Source organism: Corylus avellana, chromosome 6 (genome assembly GCF_965113065.1).
Source record: "Corylus avellana chromosome 6, dhCorAvel1.hap1.2, whole genome shotgun sequence".
In the NCBI taxonomy this organism is placed as follows: Eukaryota; Viridiplantae; Streptophyta; class Magnoliopsida; order Fagales; family Betulaceae; genus Corylus; species Corylus avellana.
Window position 1 is genome coordinate 22,477,133 of NC_142495.1, and position 18,308 is coordinate 22,495,440.

Below are 18,308 nucleotides of genomic sequence, written 5' to 3' on the forward strand. Positions count from 1 at the left end.
AGACTTTTTTTAAGAAATAAATCTATACTAATGAATAAAAATGCAAAATAGTACCAAATTAATTTATATGAAAAAAGATAAACAAATTGTTGGGTTATCGTACCCATATTATGCTCTTTCTCAAATCTTGGTAGGATTGAGCTCTAGTTGACATCTCTATCTTGATATTCATGATTGCTTTGTATTTTTACTTAGAACATGAATTAAGATCTTATTGAGAAGATCTCAGCAAGAACAAATTTTCAATTAAACTTACATTTATGTCACAGTTAATAAAGTTCTACTTTGATATGTTTCAACTTTACCACAAATTTGCATTCGACTTTATTTATAATATCAATCATCCGGAAATCATCTATTGTAGACTGTGAAGACTTTCTAAAACGGTGTCGCTTATATCCTAAATCATTATAAATTTATTCAAAATTGTACCACAATAGTAGTTTTGTCCTATAATACAAAATTGAACAAATTGAGTTGCAACATCATTTTTCTCCCTTTAAAAATTTTACGGGGTCCAAATTTAAGTGTCCGAATACAAATGCCCGAGTATAACAGCTCAAAATGACTTCATATCAAGTAAGTAGATGATATCATTTTAGCTTATCCTAGTTTTTAGGGGAGTAAAAAGTCGTCGAATGCATAAACCTGGAGCATAATGGCTGATAACCTACAAAGGTAATAACATAAACAATAGTTAGGCATATGCAAAAGGTAACACATTCTCCTAAGTTTCTATATTTTGTATAAATTTTCTTTTAAATTTTTCATCTAACTCGTAATGTTACAACATGATGTCCAAATTGTATGGTGCCCACATGAAAATAGAGATGCTGAGTATTTGACAAAATCATCAATTCATCTAATGAACACGGTTCAAACAAATCATTTGGCTCTAACTGCAAGAAACAAAAATGTTATCTACAATTAATTTTTATAATGTCAAAAACGATCTACAACTCCAATATTTAGCATTTTTAAGAAAGCAGCTACCACAATATCCTAAATGAATAACATTATATATATATATATATATATATATATATATATATATATATATATATATATATATATATATATATATATATTTTTTTTTTTTTTTTTTTTTTTTTTTTTTTCTGCAACCACCACTCCCACGAAAAACTTTGACCATCTAGCTCTCTTCTTCATACTCATTTGATTAATTGATACATTTTACAAACAAAACTAATAATAATAATTGGGGTCATACTATAGATAGTCAATTACAAAAAAATAAATAAATAAAAGACGCATACAAAATCTAGTAGTTTTACATACCTTGAATTCATCATTAAATTGCAAGTATATACGAATAGTCCGTTAAATAAATTAAACACCAATGTTAGAAAAGGGCTAAAAACATCAATCGTAGGGAATTGATTTCCAAAATAATTTTTAAGTTTACTGGGACTAAAAGATGTTTCAAGTGGTCAATGATATCTATCAATATATGCATCATATCATCTTCAATAAGAGAATTAGTGGTATTGTTGTTGGCATGAGATATTGACACTGCATCAAGACAAAATTAGGAATTCCAATAAATTTTCTACTCTTTCATTAATTTAAAAGAAAAAAAAAAAAAATTAGGGGCTAACATACACAAATATCTTTCTACTAATCGCACCCCTTCGTCATAGAAATCTCAAATATAATGTCTCGTGGCATGATCTTCTTATTCATTGCAACGAAAAAAAATAGAAAAAACATAATAGATTTTTTTTTAAGAAATAAATCTATACTAATGAATAAAAATGCAAAATAGTACCAAATTAATTTATATGAAAAAAGATAAACAAATTGTTGGGTTATCGTACCCATATTATGCTCTTTCTCAAATCTTGGTAGGGTTGAGCTCTAGTTGACATGTCTATCTTGATATTCATGATTGCTTTATATTTTTACTTAGAACATGAATTAAGATCTTATTGAGAAGATCTCAGCAAGAACAAATTTTCAATTAAACTTACATTTATGTCACAGTTAATAAAGTTCTACTTTGATATGTTCCAACTTTACCACAAATTTGCATTCGGCTTTATTTATAATATCAATCATCCGGAAATCATCTATTGTACACTATGAAGACTTCCCAAAACAGTGTTGCTTATATCCTAAATCATTATAAATTGATTCAAAATTGTACCACAATAGTAGTTTTGTCCTATAATACAAAATTGAACAAATTGAGTTGCAACATCATTTTTCTCCCTTTAAAAATTTTACGGGGTCCAAATTTAAGTGTACGAATACAAATACCCGGACATAATAGCTCAAAATGACTTCATATCAAGTAAGTAGATAATATCATTTTAGCTTACCCTAGTTTTTAGGGGAGTAAAAAGTCACCGAATGCATAAACCTGGAGCATAATGGCTGATAACCTAGAAAGGTAATAACATAAACAATAGTTAGGCATATGCAAAAGGTAACACATTTTCCTAAGTTTCTATCTTTTGTATAAATTTTTTTTTAAAATTTTTCATCTAACCCGTAATGTTACAACATGATGTCCAAATTGTATTGCGCCCACAAGAAAATAGAGATGCTGAGTATTTGACCAAATCATCAATTCATCTGATGAACACGGTTCAAACAAATCATTTGACTCTAATTGTAAGAAACAACAATATTATCTACAATTAATTTTTATAATGAAAAAAAAAATACGATGTACAACTGCAATGTTTAGTATTTTTAAAAAAGCAACTACCACAATATCCTAAATGAATAACACCATTTTTTTTTTTTTCAGCAACCATCACTCCCACGAAAACCTTTAACCATCTAGTTCTCTTCTTCATACTCATTTGATTAATTGATACATTTTACCAAAAGAAAAAAAAAATTAGGGACGTACTATGTACAATCAATTTCAAGAAAAAAAAAAAAGACGCATACAGAAACTAGTAGTTTTTCATACCTTGGTTTCATCATTAAATTGCAAGTACATACGAAGTGTCCATTAAATAAATTAAACATTTATGTTAAAAAATGGCTGAAAACTTCAATAGTTGGAAATTGATTTCAAAAATAATTTTTAAGGTTACTGGGACTTAAAGATGTTTCAAGTGGTTGAAGAGATGTATCAATATACGCATCATATCATCTTGAAGAAGAGAATGAATGGTATTGTTGTTGGCAGAGATATTAACACTGCATCAAGACAAAATTAGGAATTCATATAAATTTTCTACTCTTTCACTAATTTAAAAGAAAAAATAAAAAGAAAAACATATTAGGGGCAAACATACACAAATATCTTTCTACCAATCGCACTCCTTCGTCGTAGAAATCTCAAATATAATGTATCGTGGCATGCTCAACTTATTCATTGCTATGGAAAAAATAAAAAAATAAAAACATAATAAATTGTTTTTTTTTAGAAACAAATCTATACTAATGAATAAAAATGCAAAACAATACCAAATTAATTTATCTGAAAAATGGTAAACGAATTGTTGGGTTATCGTACCCATATTAAGCCAACTCAAATTGTTGGGCACAAGAGGAGCCCTATAAAACTAATTTTTTCAAGGAAATCCTAAAAAAATTGGATCTTGTGCTCTTTCTCAAATCTTGATAGGGTTAAGCTCTTGTTGACATCTCTATCTTAATATTTGTGTTTGCTTTGTATTTTTACTTAGATAATGAATTAAGATCTTATTGACAAGATCTCAACAAGAACTAATCATCCATTATAGTTTCATTTATGTCACAGTTGACAGAATTCTATTTTGATATGTTCCAACTTTACTGCGAATTTGCATTGGACTTCATTAAGGATATTAATTATTTGAAAATCATCTATTGTGTGCTGGTGGAGATTTCCCAAAATGATGTTGCTTATATCCTAAATTATTATAAATTTATTTAAAAGTGTACCACAATAGTAGTTTTATCCTATAATACAAAATTGAACAAATTGAGTTGTAACATCATTTTACCTTTCCTTTAAAAACTTTACGGGATCTAAATTTAAGTATACGAATACAAATACCGGGGCATAATAGCTCAAAATGATTTCATAGCAAGTACATGATAGTGTTTTAGCTTCTCCTATAGTTTTTAGGTGAGACAAAATTAAGTCGTCGAATGCATAGACCTGAAGCATAATGACTGATAACCTCAAATGTAAGAACATAAACAATAGTTAGGCATATGCAAAAGGTAACATATTCTACTAAGTTTCTATCTTTTGTATAAATTTTCCTTTAAGTTATTCATCTAACCCATAATATTACAACATGATGTCCAAATTGTATTGCGCCCACATTAAAATAGCGATGTTAAGTATTTGACCAAGTCATCAATTCGTCTGATGAACACGGTTCAAACAAATCATTTGGCTCTAACTGTAAAAAAAATAATGTTATCTACAATTAATTTTTATAATGTCAAAAATGATCTACAACTGCAATGTTTAGTATTTTTAAGAAAGCAACTACCACAGTATCATAAATGAGTAACACTATATATATATATATATATATATATATATATATATATATATATATATATATATATATATATATATTCTTTACAACCATCACTCCCACGAAAACCTTTGACCATCTAGCTCTCTTCTGCATACTTATTTGATTAATTGATACATTTTACAAACAACAATTTAAAAAAAAAAAAAAAAAAATTATTGGGGATGTATTATAGACAATCAATTTCAAGAAAAAAAAAAAAAAAAAAAAGACGCATAGAGAAACTAGTAGTATTACATACCTTGATTTCATCATTAAATTGCAAGTACATACAAAGAGTCCGTTAAATAAATTAAACATTTATGTTAAAAAAGGGTTAGAAACTTTAATAGTAGGAAATTAATTTCAAAAATAATTTTTAAGGTTACTGGGACTTATGCATCATATCATCTTGAAGAAGAGAATGAGTGGTATTGTTGTTGGCATGAGATATTGACACTGCATCAAGATAAAATTAGGAATTCAAATAAATTGTCTACTCTTTCACTAATTTAAAAGAAAAGGAAAAACATATTAGTGGCAAACATACACAAATATCTTTCTACAAATGTAAGAACATAAATAATAGTTAGGCATATACAAAAGGTGACACATTCTCCTAAGTTTCTATATTTTGTATAAATTTTCTTTTATGTTATTCATCTAACCCGTAATGTTACAACATGATGTCCAAATTGTATTGCGCCCACATTAAAATAGAAATGCTGAAGATTTGACCAAATCGTCAATTCGTCTGATGAACACGGTTCAAACAAATCTTTTGGCTCTAACTGCAAGAAACAACAATGTTATCTACAATTAATTTTTATAATGCCAAAAACGATCTACAACTCCAATATTTAGTATTTTTAAGAAAGCAACTACCTCAATATCCTAAATGAATAACACTATATATATATATATATATATATATATATATATATATATATATATATATATTTCTGCAACCACCACTCCCACGAAAAACTTTGACCATCTAGCTCTCTTTTTCATACTCATTTGATTAATTGATACATTTTGCAAACAAAATAAAAAATAAAAAAAATTGAGGTCGTACTATAAATAGTCAATTTCAAGAAAAAAAAAAAAAAAGAAAAAAAAAGACGTATACAGAAACTAGTAGTTTTACATACCTTGATTTCATCATTAAATTGCAAGTACATACGAATGGTCCGTTAAATAAATTAAACAAGGTTAAAAAGGGTTAAAAATTTCAATGGTAAGAAATTAATTTCCAAAATAATTTTTAAGGTTAATAGGACTGTAAGATGTTTCAACTGGTCGATGATATCTATCAATATATGCATCATATCATCTTCAAGAAGAGAATGAGTGTTATTGTTGTTGGCATGACACTGCATCAAAACAAAATTAGGAATTCAAATAAATTAGGGGCGAACATACACAAATATCTTTCTACCAATCGCACTTCCTTTGTCATAAAAATCTCAAATATAAAGTCTCGTGGCATACTCTTTTATTCATTGCTAAGTTAAAAATAGAAAAAAACATAATAAATTGTTTTTTTAATAAACAAATCTATATGAATGAATAAAACTGCAAAATAGTACCAAATTAATTTATATGAAAAAAGTTAACAAATTGTTGGGTAAACCCATAATTGGATTAATTGATACATTTAAAAATAAAAAATAAAAAATAAATTGAGTCCTTAGTATAGACTGTCAATTTTGCTAAAACAGTGCTTTTCAATTTTCCAATCGTTATTTCTCAATGAAAAATTATAATACAGTTCTTTTCTTTCTTTCTTTTTTTTTTTTTTTGCTAGAACAATTATTTTCAAGTAAACGTTCAGACATTAGCCTTTTAGTGAGACAATTAAAACATTGGAGTTTTATTTATAATGCATTGAAGTGTCTTAATGAAGAAAGCAAAAGGTTTTCAAATTCTCTATTTCTCTCTCTTTATTTAATTTCCTTTTTATTTTCTCTTGCTTTCTATTTATATCTCAATGTGAGACAATTAAAATATATGAGTTTTATTTGTAATATATTTAATTGTCTTAATGAAAAAAACAAAATGTTCTCAAACTCTCTCTTATTTTTCTTTTTATCTTCTCTTACTTTCTCTTTATATTTACGTAGGGGTTTTATTTGGAACTCTTTCTCTCTCTTTATTTAATTTTCTTTTTATCTTCTCTCGCTTTCTGTTTATATCTCAATGTGAGACAATTAAAAAGTATGATTTTTATTTGTAATATATTTAATTGTCTTAATGAAGAAAACAAAAAATTCCCAAACTCTCTCTCTATATCTCTATTTTTCTTTTTATCTTCATTTGCTTTCTCTTTATAGCTGAATGTGAGACAATTTGCATTTAATTGATATCTTAATAAAGAAAACAAAATGTTCCCAAATTCTCTCTTTCTCTCTCTTTATTTTTCTTTTTTCTTCTCTTACTTTCTGTTTATATCTCAATGCTCCTTTGATAATTTCACACTTAATTCAGGAAAATGACGAGAGAGAGGTAGAGAAAGTTTCCAATTGTTGTTTCTCAATAAAAAATTATAGTGCATTCTTTTCTTTATTATTATTATTATTATTATTTTTTTTTTTTTTGCTATAGCAGTTCTTTTCAAATTTTCAATCGTTATTTCTCAATGAAAAATTATAATACAGTTCTTTTCTTTCTTTTATTTTATTTTCTTTTTTTGCTAGAATAGTTATTTTCAATTATATTAGTATTTTCATTTTATTCGTTGAAAAAAAAACAAAAAAAAAAAAACTATTTGACAAAAACTTTTTTTATATTTGTGGATTTTATTAGAACTGGGAAAAATATATCAAAAAGACAGTTCTTTTTTATTCTATTAGTATTTTTCATTTGTTTACGTTTTTTTTCTTCATTTCATGTGTAATATATTTTAGTTTATAAGAATTAAAATTTATGAAATTTTAAATTTATTGGATATGTGGGTTTATGCTATTGAATAAAACAATGGTTTAAAATGATCTTATGAACATTTGTCATTTTTGGTAGCTAACTAGTTATAGAAAAATTTCTCAAAAAAATTGTTTATGAGGAGAAAGTTCAAATCCTGAAACACAAAAGTTTACCATAATGGGTTGTATAATGGAGGAAAAGTGGTATCATAGTTTTAATATAATGATTAATCAATCATTTTCTATAATTGATTAATCTAGGAATTTATTTTGAATTTTTTTTCCTTTATATTTAGTTTTAAACTATATACATGGGAATAAATATTTAACGCGTTTCAGTTTATAAGAACTAGAATTTATGAATTTTTAAATTTATTGGATATGTGGGTTTATGCTATTGAATAAAACTATGGTTTAAAATGATCTTATGAACATTTGTCATTTTTGGTAGCTAATTAGATAATTAAGAGAAGAAAATAAAATTTGTTGTTGATAATATTTTAAAGACTTTTAATTAGAAGTGGTATTTTGACAGTCATCTCATACATGGGAATATATATAATCGGTTTTGAGCTATTATATAATACAAGCTTGAAACAAACAGGAACATGATCCTCTTCAGTCCATTTTGGACTGAAGAATATCCAATTAATAATCACGATCTCTCTAAAGAGATTTTGAGCCTATAAACGAGACACCTATTTATTAACAAAAAGAATAATTAAATAATATATATTTTTAAAAATAATAAAAAATTGGAAAAAACTAAGGGGTGATCGGCCACCTTAGTTGGGGCTGGGGGTGGCTTCGGCCACCCCTGACAAATTTTTTGTTTTCTTCTCTTAATTAACTAATTAGCTATGTCATTCATTTATCTTTCAAAAGTTGGTGTTGTTATTCAAAAGAGAATAGTCCAATTCTCTCTAGACGTTTCCTCTAGAGGAGAAGGATTCTTGTCTCACGTCTACCGACGGTGGGGGATTTTGTCTGTTTTAGCAATCTGTAAGAACAGGGAACAATGGCGGATGAAGTTACGCGAATGATGGGTTCATTCTCTCTGTTGGAAGAGGAGCAGGCAGAGTTGGAGATACCATCTCAACAGATGGAAGGGAATGTGCAGAGAGGCAAACTTTGTCTCATTGGTAAACTTATTGCAGACCGTCTGGTTAGTAAGGAGACTATCAGAGCCAAACTAATACGGAAGTGGAGACCTTTAGGGACCCTGTCTTTCAAAGTCCTAGGAGAAAATCTTTTCTTGCTAGAATTCGAACAAGAGGGGGACAAGATCAGAGTTTTAGAAGGGAGGCCTTGGGTTTTTGAGGGAACTATTCTCTCGTTGGAGGATTTTGATGGTCTAACCCCACCAACACAGATCGCTTTCGAGAGAATTGCATTCTGGATCCACATATTTCATCTGCCGCTGGCATGCATGAACAAGGAGGTAGGGTCTCTAATCGGTTCATCGATGGGACTGGTGGAGGAGGTGGATACCGACATGGATGGAGTAGGCTGGGGAGAATTTCTGCGTGTAAAAGTCACGTTGGATATCACAAAGCCTCTATCAAGAGGTAGATTTCTAAAGCTGCAAGGAAAATCTGTTTGGGTGGACTTCCAATATGAGCGACTTCCTCGATACTGCTTTCACTGTGGCATTATTTGCCACGGGAAAGAAGGCTGTTTGAAACGCAGCTCATCTCGTAATCAGAGAGATGAACCACAATATGGACCCTGGCTGCGAGTCCCGTCTCCAACGAGGCGCTTCAATGGGGATGGAAACCGGAAGGGGTGGCCTCACGATCATGCAGGTCGATCCTATGAAGGTGAATCCAGTGAGGGAGGAGGCTCGAGCAAAACAAGAGGACAACCTTTTGTGGCGGAGGCGTATGGCGGTACAAGGCGGCGGGAGGCAAGGGGACCGGAGAGGGAGGGAAACGTTACGGAGGGAGAAGATGGAAACTCCAATCACGCGGGAGGGAATCGCGGAAAATTAAATGGGGGAGTTAACGCAGTCCCAAAGGAGGCACGACGTGATTTAACCGTTGAGGATTCCGGGGAGGAAATCACGGGGAATATTGGGGCCTCACCATTAGTGGCCAAAATATCTCGAGAATTTAAAGCTGGAATGTCCGTTGATAGAAGCTTTCCTTTTATGGATACTTCTCCAACAAGTTTCAACACCAACTCCACACATGGGGACCACGTGCCAGTTTGTGGACAACAGGAGGGGGTACTAAAGGGAAGTGATACTGTTGAAGGGATAGAAGTGGGCTCTTCTCAAGCCAATAGGGCCGAAGGTGGGCCTAGTGTGCTGGAGGAAACAGGCCACCTCCCAACAGCTGGAGATGGACAAAAAAAGAATTCACGAAGTAGCCTATCTGTAACCTCCTGGAAAAGGCGTGCAAGAAATGTTCACCAAGCTTTGCTATCCCCTGACAACTCTCAAGGAACTGGGTCAGGAAAGCGAAGAAATAGTGAAGATGAGGAGGGACTGCAGACTCATGGCAAACGTGGGAGGAAAGTGAAGCCGAGTATCGATGGTTCACAGTCAAAGAACATGGACGGATCGGGATTGGCAGGGGCTGCAAGGCAGACCCGCCGACCGAAATGATCATCATAAGTTGGAACTGTCGAGGGCTTGGGAACCCTCGAACAGTTCGAGACCTGCGCCGGATGGTGAAGGTGAAGAAGCCCAACGTGGATTTCTTAATGGAAACCCGGATGAACCATAGGAAATTGGAGCGAATAAAACCCACATTTGGGTTTAGTAATATGTTTGTGGTGGATAGTATGGGGAAAAGTGGAGGTCTTGCATTATTATGGGATAATGAAGCGGGTTTGGAAATACAAAATTATAGCCGTCGACATATCAACGCTATAATAAAAGTGAAGGGGAGTGAGAGCTATTGGAAATTAACGGGGTTTTACGGGCACCCGGAGGCTAGCAAACGGCATGAGGCTTGGAGTCTATTGAAGCATATTGCACGTATTGAAATGGCCCTCAGCTCTGACCACAATCCAATTTGTGTACACCTAGACAATACGCACTATGGCAGGGGTTTTAAGAGGAGCTTCTACTATAAAGCAAAGTGGGGTCTGGAGAAGGATTGTAAGGAGATTATTAAACAAGTATGGAGAAAGAAGCCCAACCATGAAGACAAATGGGGAGTGTTGTCTCAAAAGATCAACAACTGCAAGTCACGGTTGACTAGATGGAATAAGGGAAGGAAAGGAAACAAAGCGCAGGAAATTACTGAAAAAAGCAAAATACTGGTTGACATGCAGGAGGAGGAGGGGCCCACGGACAGAACTACAATGAAAAACCTCCAAAGTGAGATTCACAATCTCCTTGAACAAGAAGACCTATACTGGAAGCAAAGGGCGAGAGAATCCTGGCTGAAAGATGGGGACAGGAACACTAAATATTTCCATGCATGTGTAAAACAAAAAAGAAGGAATAGTTTCATCCACGAAATAACTGATCTGGAAGGGAGAACCTGGAATAAACCAGAAGATGTGGACCGTATGTTTGTGAACTACTATACAAATTTGTTCACATCAGAAGCCTCCGGGGACACGACCGTTGGTCTGCAAGACTTGGAGGGGAGGGTGACGATGGAAATGAACCACGAGCTGCTGGCCGAATTTTCTGAACTGGAAATCCATGCAGCGTTGCAACAAATGCCAGCCATAAAGGCTCCGGGCCCTGATGGAATGATTGCTGCTTTTTACCAGGATAATTGGGAACTTGTGGGCAGTGAGGTGTGTCAAGCTGTGTTAACCTCCCTCAATTTTGGTATGATTAATAAAGAGTTAAATTTTACTTATATTGCTCTCATTCCAAAAACTTTAAATCCCATTTCTGTTTCGGAATTTCGCCCCATTAGCCTTTGTAATGTGCTTTACAAGCTCATATCGAAAGTTCTGGCCAATAGACTTAAAAAAGTGTTACCTCGTTTAATCTCGTCAAACCAAAGTGCCTTTATACCGGGACGGTTAATAACGGACAACATTTTGGCCGCCTATGAAACTCTCCATACCATGCATACACGCATGTATGGAAAAAAGGGTTAGATGGCGGTAAAACTTGACATGAGTAAAGCATATGATAGGGTAGAATGGGGCTTCCTGGAGGCTGTTATGAGAAGAATGGGTTTTGCAGAAAGGTGGATTCATTTGGTGATGATGGGTGTACGTTATGTTAACTATGCGGTCCTTGTCAATGGAAACCCAGTGGGTAGGATATTCCCAACTAGAGGCATTCGTCAGGGTGACCCTATTTCTCCTTATTTGTTTTTGCTTTGTGCAGAGGCTCTCAGCTCTATGTTATCAAGGGCGGACATGGATGGGAGGCTTGTAGGAGTTCCTACTTCTAAGAAAGGGCCAAGAATCAACCATTTATTCTTCGCCGATGACAGCCTATTATTTTGCAAGGCGGATTTGTGTCACTGGACGAGATTAACTACTATTCTTCGTTCCTATGAGTTTGCTTCAGGCCAGAGACTCAATCCGGAAAAAACGGCCATCTTTTTTAGTCGAAATACCCCTATGGAGGTACAACGACAAATTACGGATATTGCAGGCATTCCATCCTCGCAAAGGTATGATACTTATCTAGGCTTACCGGCCTTGGTGGGAAAATCGAGGACAAAAGCTTTTAAAGGAATCAAAGACCGGGTATGGAAGAGATTACAAGACTGGAAGCTGAGGTTCCTCTCACAGGCGGGTAAAGAGATTTTATTGAAGGCGGTCATTCAAGCTATACCCACGTATAGCATGAGTGTTTTCCAATTACCAAAAGCTCTTTGTGCCGAAATTAACTCTCTTATGCAGCAATTTTGGTGGGGCCACCAAACGAAGGGAACCGGAATCCATTGGATGAGATGGAATAAAATGGGGGAGGCAAAGACGCAAGGTGGTTTGGGCTTCAGAGATCTCCATTATTTTAATCAAGCCCTCCTTGCAAAACAATGTTGGAGACTATGAAACGTGAAGGACAGTTTGATCGCAGAAATTATGAAGGCAAAATACCACCCGAGGTGCTCAATTTTGGAAGCACAAGTGGGTCATAAACCCTTTTTTGCTTGGAGGAGCATAATTGGTACCCGGGATTTGGTCAAAGAAGGTCTGGTCTGGCGGATTGGAAATGGAGAAAGTGCTCATATATGGGGGGACAAATGGCTCCCAACTCCTTCTACATATAGCGTCCAATCTCCACCAAAAATTCTGGATCAGGGAGCCCTGGTGAGGGACCTTATTGACACTGATACAAGATGGTGGAAGAAGGTTCTTATTGAGGAGATATTCAATCCGGAGGAGGCAAGGGTCATTCAAAATATCCCGATCAGTGTGTTGAACCAACCCGATAAGTTGGTTTGGAGAGGCAATGCAAGGGGAACCTTTTCGGTTAGTAGTGCCTATTATATGGCAAAAGACCGTGCAACTGCTCATCACGCGGAATGCTCTGTGAGGGTAAAAGATAACGAGATCTGGAAGGAGATTTGGAAGTTACAAATTCCAAACTCTTGGAAGAATTTCATGTGGCGTGCTTGCCATAACTTTCTTCCTACCAGGGAGAATTTGGAAAGGCGCAAGATTATCCAGGATCCATCTTGTCCTATCTGCGGTAGGGAAAAGGAAACGGTCTACCATGTGTTATGGGAATGCATCGCTACAAAAGATGTGTGGGGCGCGAGCAAAAAAATTTTCCAGAAGAGCTGTTTTAGTGCCCATGACTTTTTACAAGTGGCTGAACATTTCTTTCACAAATGCGATAGAGAGAATCTGCAGATGTTTGTAATTACAGCTCAGAAAATTTGGTTTAGACGAAACACATGGTTACATGAAGGAAATTTTGAACATCCAAATATGTTAGTTCAAAGTGCTCAGCGAGCTGTCGAGGAGATACAGTCCCTGCACCAGAGTCGTGAGGAAAGTCCGGCTGGGATAATGGAGAAATGGCAGAAACCAGAAGAGGGGTGGCTTAAGCTAAACTGTGATGCTGCATGTGATCACCAACAGGGCTATACGGGGATGGGCGTGAGCCGCGTGATTCTTCGAAATCATACTGGCCAGGTGATGGCAGCAAGGAGCTCTACGAAGATGGGTTTTTTCGAACCCGCTGTTGCGGAGGCCATGTCTTTACTCCATGGAATTTTTCTCTGTAAGGAATTGGGCGTTCAAAATCTGATTGTTGAAGGGGATGCTCAGACCGTCATTAAGGCCTTACAGGAGGGGTCTCATACAGGAGCGCGATTTGGCCACATAGTTGACGATATGCGGCTGGTTCTTCAGGAGATGACCAGGTGGCGAGCAGTTCATGCCCGTAGGGAGGCTAATGGAGCAGCCCACTCTCTTGCGAGACTGGCTTCTAGGAACGTCATAGATAGAACTTGGATCAATTCTGTTCCAGAGTGTATCTGTGATACTGTGTTACAAGAACTTCATGTTTCTGTGTGGCTGATTTTATCAATGAAATTCTCAAATTGATTCAAAAAAAAAAAACTAATTAGCTACCAAAAATGAAAAAGGTTCATAAGATTATTTTAAACCATAGTTTTACTCAATTACATAAACCTACATGTCCATTAAATTTAAAAATTCATAAATTTTAGTTCCTATAAACTGAAACGTGTTAAATATGTGTTCCCATATATGTAGTTTAAAACGAAATATAAAGGAAAATAAAAATAAAAATAAAAACCTAGATTAATCAATTATAGAAAATGATTGATTAATCATTATATTCCAACAATGATACCACTTCTCCTCCACTACACAATCTATTATGGTAAACTTTTGTCTTTCAGGAGTGAATTTTCTCCTCATAAACAATTTTTTTGAGAAATTTTTCTATTACATTGACAAAAATAAAGAAGGGTTCTAAAATATATGAGCATGTTGATATCTGATTACAGTTATGTTTTAATTTTGTAAACAAAAGAATGTTGTTAGTTTAATTTTTCTTTTTAGAAAGAAAGAGATAAAAAACAGTGGCAGGAATATTGGAACACCCAAAAACAAAAATGAACAACAAAAGTCAATTAAATTTACAAAAGAAAATTTGTAACTTGTATTAAATAAAATTAAGAAAATTCGAATGAAAAATAATATATAAATTAAGGACAAACAAAAATGTAACCAAATGAAAAATACTAATATAACTAAAGAAGAACTATCTTTTTGGTATATTTTTTTCAGTTCCAATGAAATCCACAAATATAAGAAAAGGTCGTGTCAAATAGATTTTTCTTTTTTTTTTTCAACCATCCTTCACATCAGTGGCGAAGCCAGACAATTCATATTGGGGGTGCCGCTAAAATTTTTTTGGCGTCCTAAAATTTTCTCCACCCTAAAAATTTGGTAATTCACATAATATATGCATCACAAAAAAATATCTATAAAAGTTCATAAATATGTGCTCAAATTGATATATTAGAAATGTAACATATCGGCACTATATATATCAAAAAGACAGAAATACAAAAAAAAAAAAAAAAAAAAAAAAAAGTCTAGAACTACACTTTACGGTCTCTTAGAAGTACAAAATTATCAAGTATTGAATCTAAATTGAAGCTCTCAGCAAGTTAAATTAATCAATTCATAAACCTAAAGTTTATTCATGAACCTAAAATTTTCAAGTTAAATCACGACCTCGTAAGAGACAATCAAAGTTTATAAACATTAAACAACAAAATAAACAATCATATGGATATTAAAGTTTACCATACATATGCATTAAATAAGGATTTTTTTTGGTTGCCATACATATGTATTAAGTTTCGGCATTATTAAAGTTTACCATACAAAGCAACATCCTTGGAATTTTTTTTTTTTTTGGGGGGGGGGGAATTTAAATCTTTGAGGGTGCCATGGCACCCCCAAAGGCCTATATGGCTCCGCCACTACTTCACATCTATATATATATATATAATAATAAAGACAGAGTTCACCGCATATTGACATGTTTCACGTGTGATTATTTACTAATTTGTGCACTCACGCTTTATCTTTTTACAAGTAAAACTTTTTTTTTTTTTTATAGATGACCCGTATTTCTTTAGATTATGGTGCACCAACCACCAAGGGTCTCCTAAGGGTCTAGACATGCATGGGTATGTACATTATCTTTTTGAGACCGTGGAGGGAGTTGCATACCTCTTAGAGGAGTTTGAGTTGGTCCGCTTAGGCTTTATGTACTGGTGATACATATACTTAATTTTGGGTTGTTGAGGATCCTGATTATAACCCATTATATCTTTCTATTTTTATGTATATTTCTGATTGCTAGACTTTGATACTTATTATTTTGGTAACCTAGACTTGATGGATGTTGAAATTATTATGCTAAGTTATGTTATGATGTTTTAAGTTACTTTACTGATAGTAGAATCTGGTTATTTACAGTTTTGCCTTGGTTTTGTGGCTATCATGTTTGATTGTAAAATAAATAAATAGACCTTTCACATCATTGTTATCCGATTAGGGGTAGGTGTAACTCTTCGAGTTATTTTCTTATTAAATAAACTTGAGGATGTTACATAGACACTTTGCAGGTTCATTGCCTTTAATAAACTATAAGAGGTGTTACAACAAAAGCACGCAAGAGACGCTTGTTCACTACCACAAATTTGGTCGCACTGAGTTACATTTGTGATGTCCTTTTTGTTGTAATTTACCCTCAAATGTAAGATGTTCTTTTACATTGAGGACAAGGACATCAACTAATGGAACTTCTTGAGATAGGAACTATAACTTACAAAAAAAAAAGAGTTTTGGGGTGAAGTTTTGCTCTAACAAAATCTGGTATTGTAGTTTGGGCACAGTTATAGCACAGCCAAAAGGATTAGACCGTTGAAGAGAGGGTTGGAGAGAGGAAGGGGGAGGCCAGAGGGATAGGATTCACCCTTAAAAACCCACTTGTAAGAGGAGGGTATCCAATAACTTATATACGCATGATTAAGATTTACTTAAGCCATGTAAAACACTTAGGATCATCACATATCATCATACTCTACAGTCGATGTCTACGGCGTCCCACTCTATCGACACTTGTCCAATGATAACCTTTTTCTTGTTTGGTAGCTCCACTCACCTATAAATATTCAATGGCTTAACACTATATTCATACATAGTACCAAGACATTTTAATCTAGCTTACAAGTTAGCCCCTCCGTGACTCAACCAAAAAGTCCCAACCCCTTCAATCCCATACTTGACATGACGGTTATTTTTTATACTAAATTATACTAACTTTGAATATTAACTCACCATTAAAAGCCGCTTTTTAAGGATGGATTTTACCCAAGGTTTGTATAATTTAATATTAGAGCTAGCCACCACATCGAGTATGAGATTAGATGCAGCTCGTCGAGTATATGATCGAAAGGTTGTAGCTTTGAGGTCGAGTCACGAAATGGGCAATCTTAGGCTAGATTAAAATGTCTTATGACTATATATGAGCATAGTGTTAAGCCATTGAATAATGTTAGATAAGTGAAGTCACCAAAAGACACAAGGCTATCACCAGGTCAGTATCGATAGAGTGGGCCGCCATAGACGTCAGCTGTAGAGCATGGTGGTATGTTATAATTCTAAGTGTCAAATATGGTTTAAGTGCAATTTTAATCATGCGCATATAAGTCAGTGGACATTCATCATTTGCAAGCCGATTTTCAAATGCGAGTCCTACTCAAAATTTGTATCATTTGCTATCAAAGACACCTACCACGTCAAATATGGGATCAAACAAGTTGCAGCTTTGTAGTCGAGTCACAAAGGGGGCGACCTATAAGATGGATTAAAATGTTTTGGTACTATGTTAGGGCATAGTGTTAAGCCACTTAATACTGATAGGTGAGTAGAATTGCCAAAAGAGAAAGAACTACCACTAACCCAAAGTTGATATAGAGTGAGTTGCCATGGACGTCAGTTGCAAAGCATGATGGTATATTATAATCTTAAGTATCTCACATACCTTAAGTATAAACTTAACTATGCGTATAAAAACTCTTGGGTACCCTCCTCTTGCAACCCAATTTTCAAATGTGAGTTCTACCCAAAGTCTATAATAGTGCCATCCCTCCCCCGCTCCAATTCATGTTGCCCCTCCTCCTATAAATCTACTACCCCTCCAGCCTCCCCTGCCGTCTCTCCGAGAGTCTTATCCCTTTTGGTTGTGCTATGACTGCCCATGCTACAACACCAGATTTTGTTGAAGCAAAACCGCACCCCAAAGGGTGGTGTCAAATAACTCATTTTTATTTCTTCTTAGTTTTCTTTTCTTACAGGGAGAAAGGGAACCATCAGCAGCTTTCGAGGTTGAATTGATATGCATCTCTAATTATTTAAAAATTTGCACAAAGTTTTATTAGTTATTAATGCTAAATATTTAAAGTGACTGATGGCCCACAGCTGTTAGCTAGTGAGACGTCTACAAATGTCAAGCTTTGCTTATGATATATTTTTTGTGGAAACACTCTAAAAGTCACAAATTCATACTGGAAATTAATTTTTTTCTGTGACGTTTGTAGTTTCTTCTATACCGTCTCCTTTCAAACAACTATGAAGATTTGCTTTGGCCATGGCTCCCCCGGTGAGAGCCGGTTCTTTCTTCTTCAACAGGCATGAAGGTGGAGCCCTAGGCTCTTCCCACTAGAAGGAAGTTAATGGCTTCTTCTTGTTCTATTTTGCTCTCCAGTGGGGGTTCTTTCATGAGTCTCTGGACACAATAGTGTTAGACAGGGAAAGGAAGCATAATTGGGCATCTCAAATATTTTCAAAGGGTACATGCTTGAATGGGTTATCTGGAATAGAGTGTTTTCTGGTTGTCCGCCAAAATTCTAAACCATAGTGTTTTACCACATTTGATCCCATTAATAATTTAAAACTC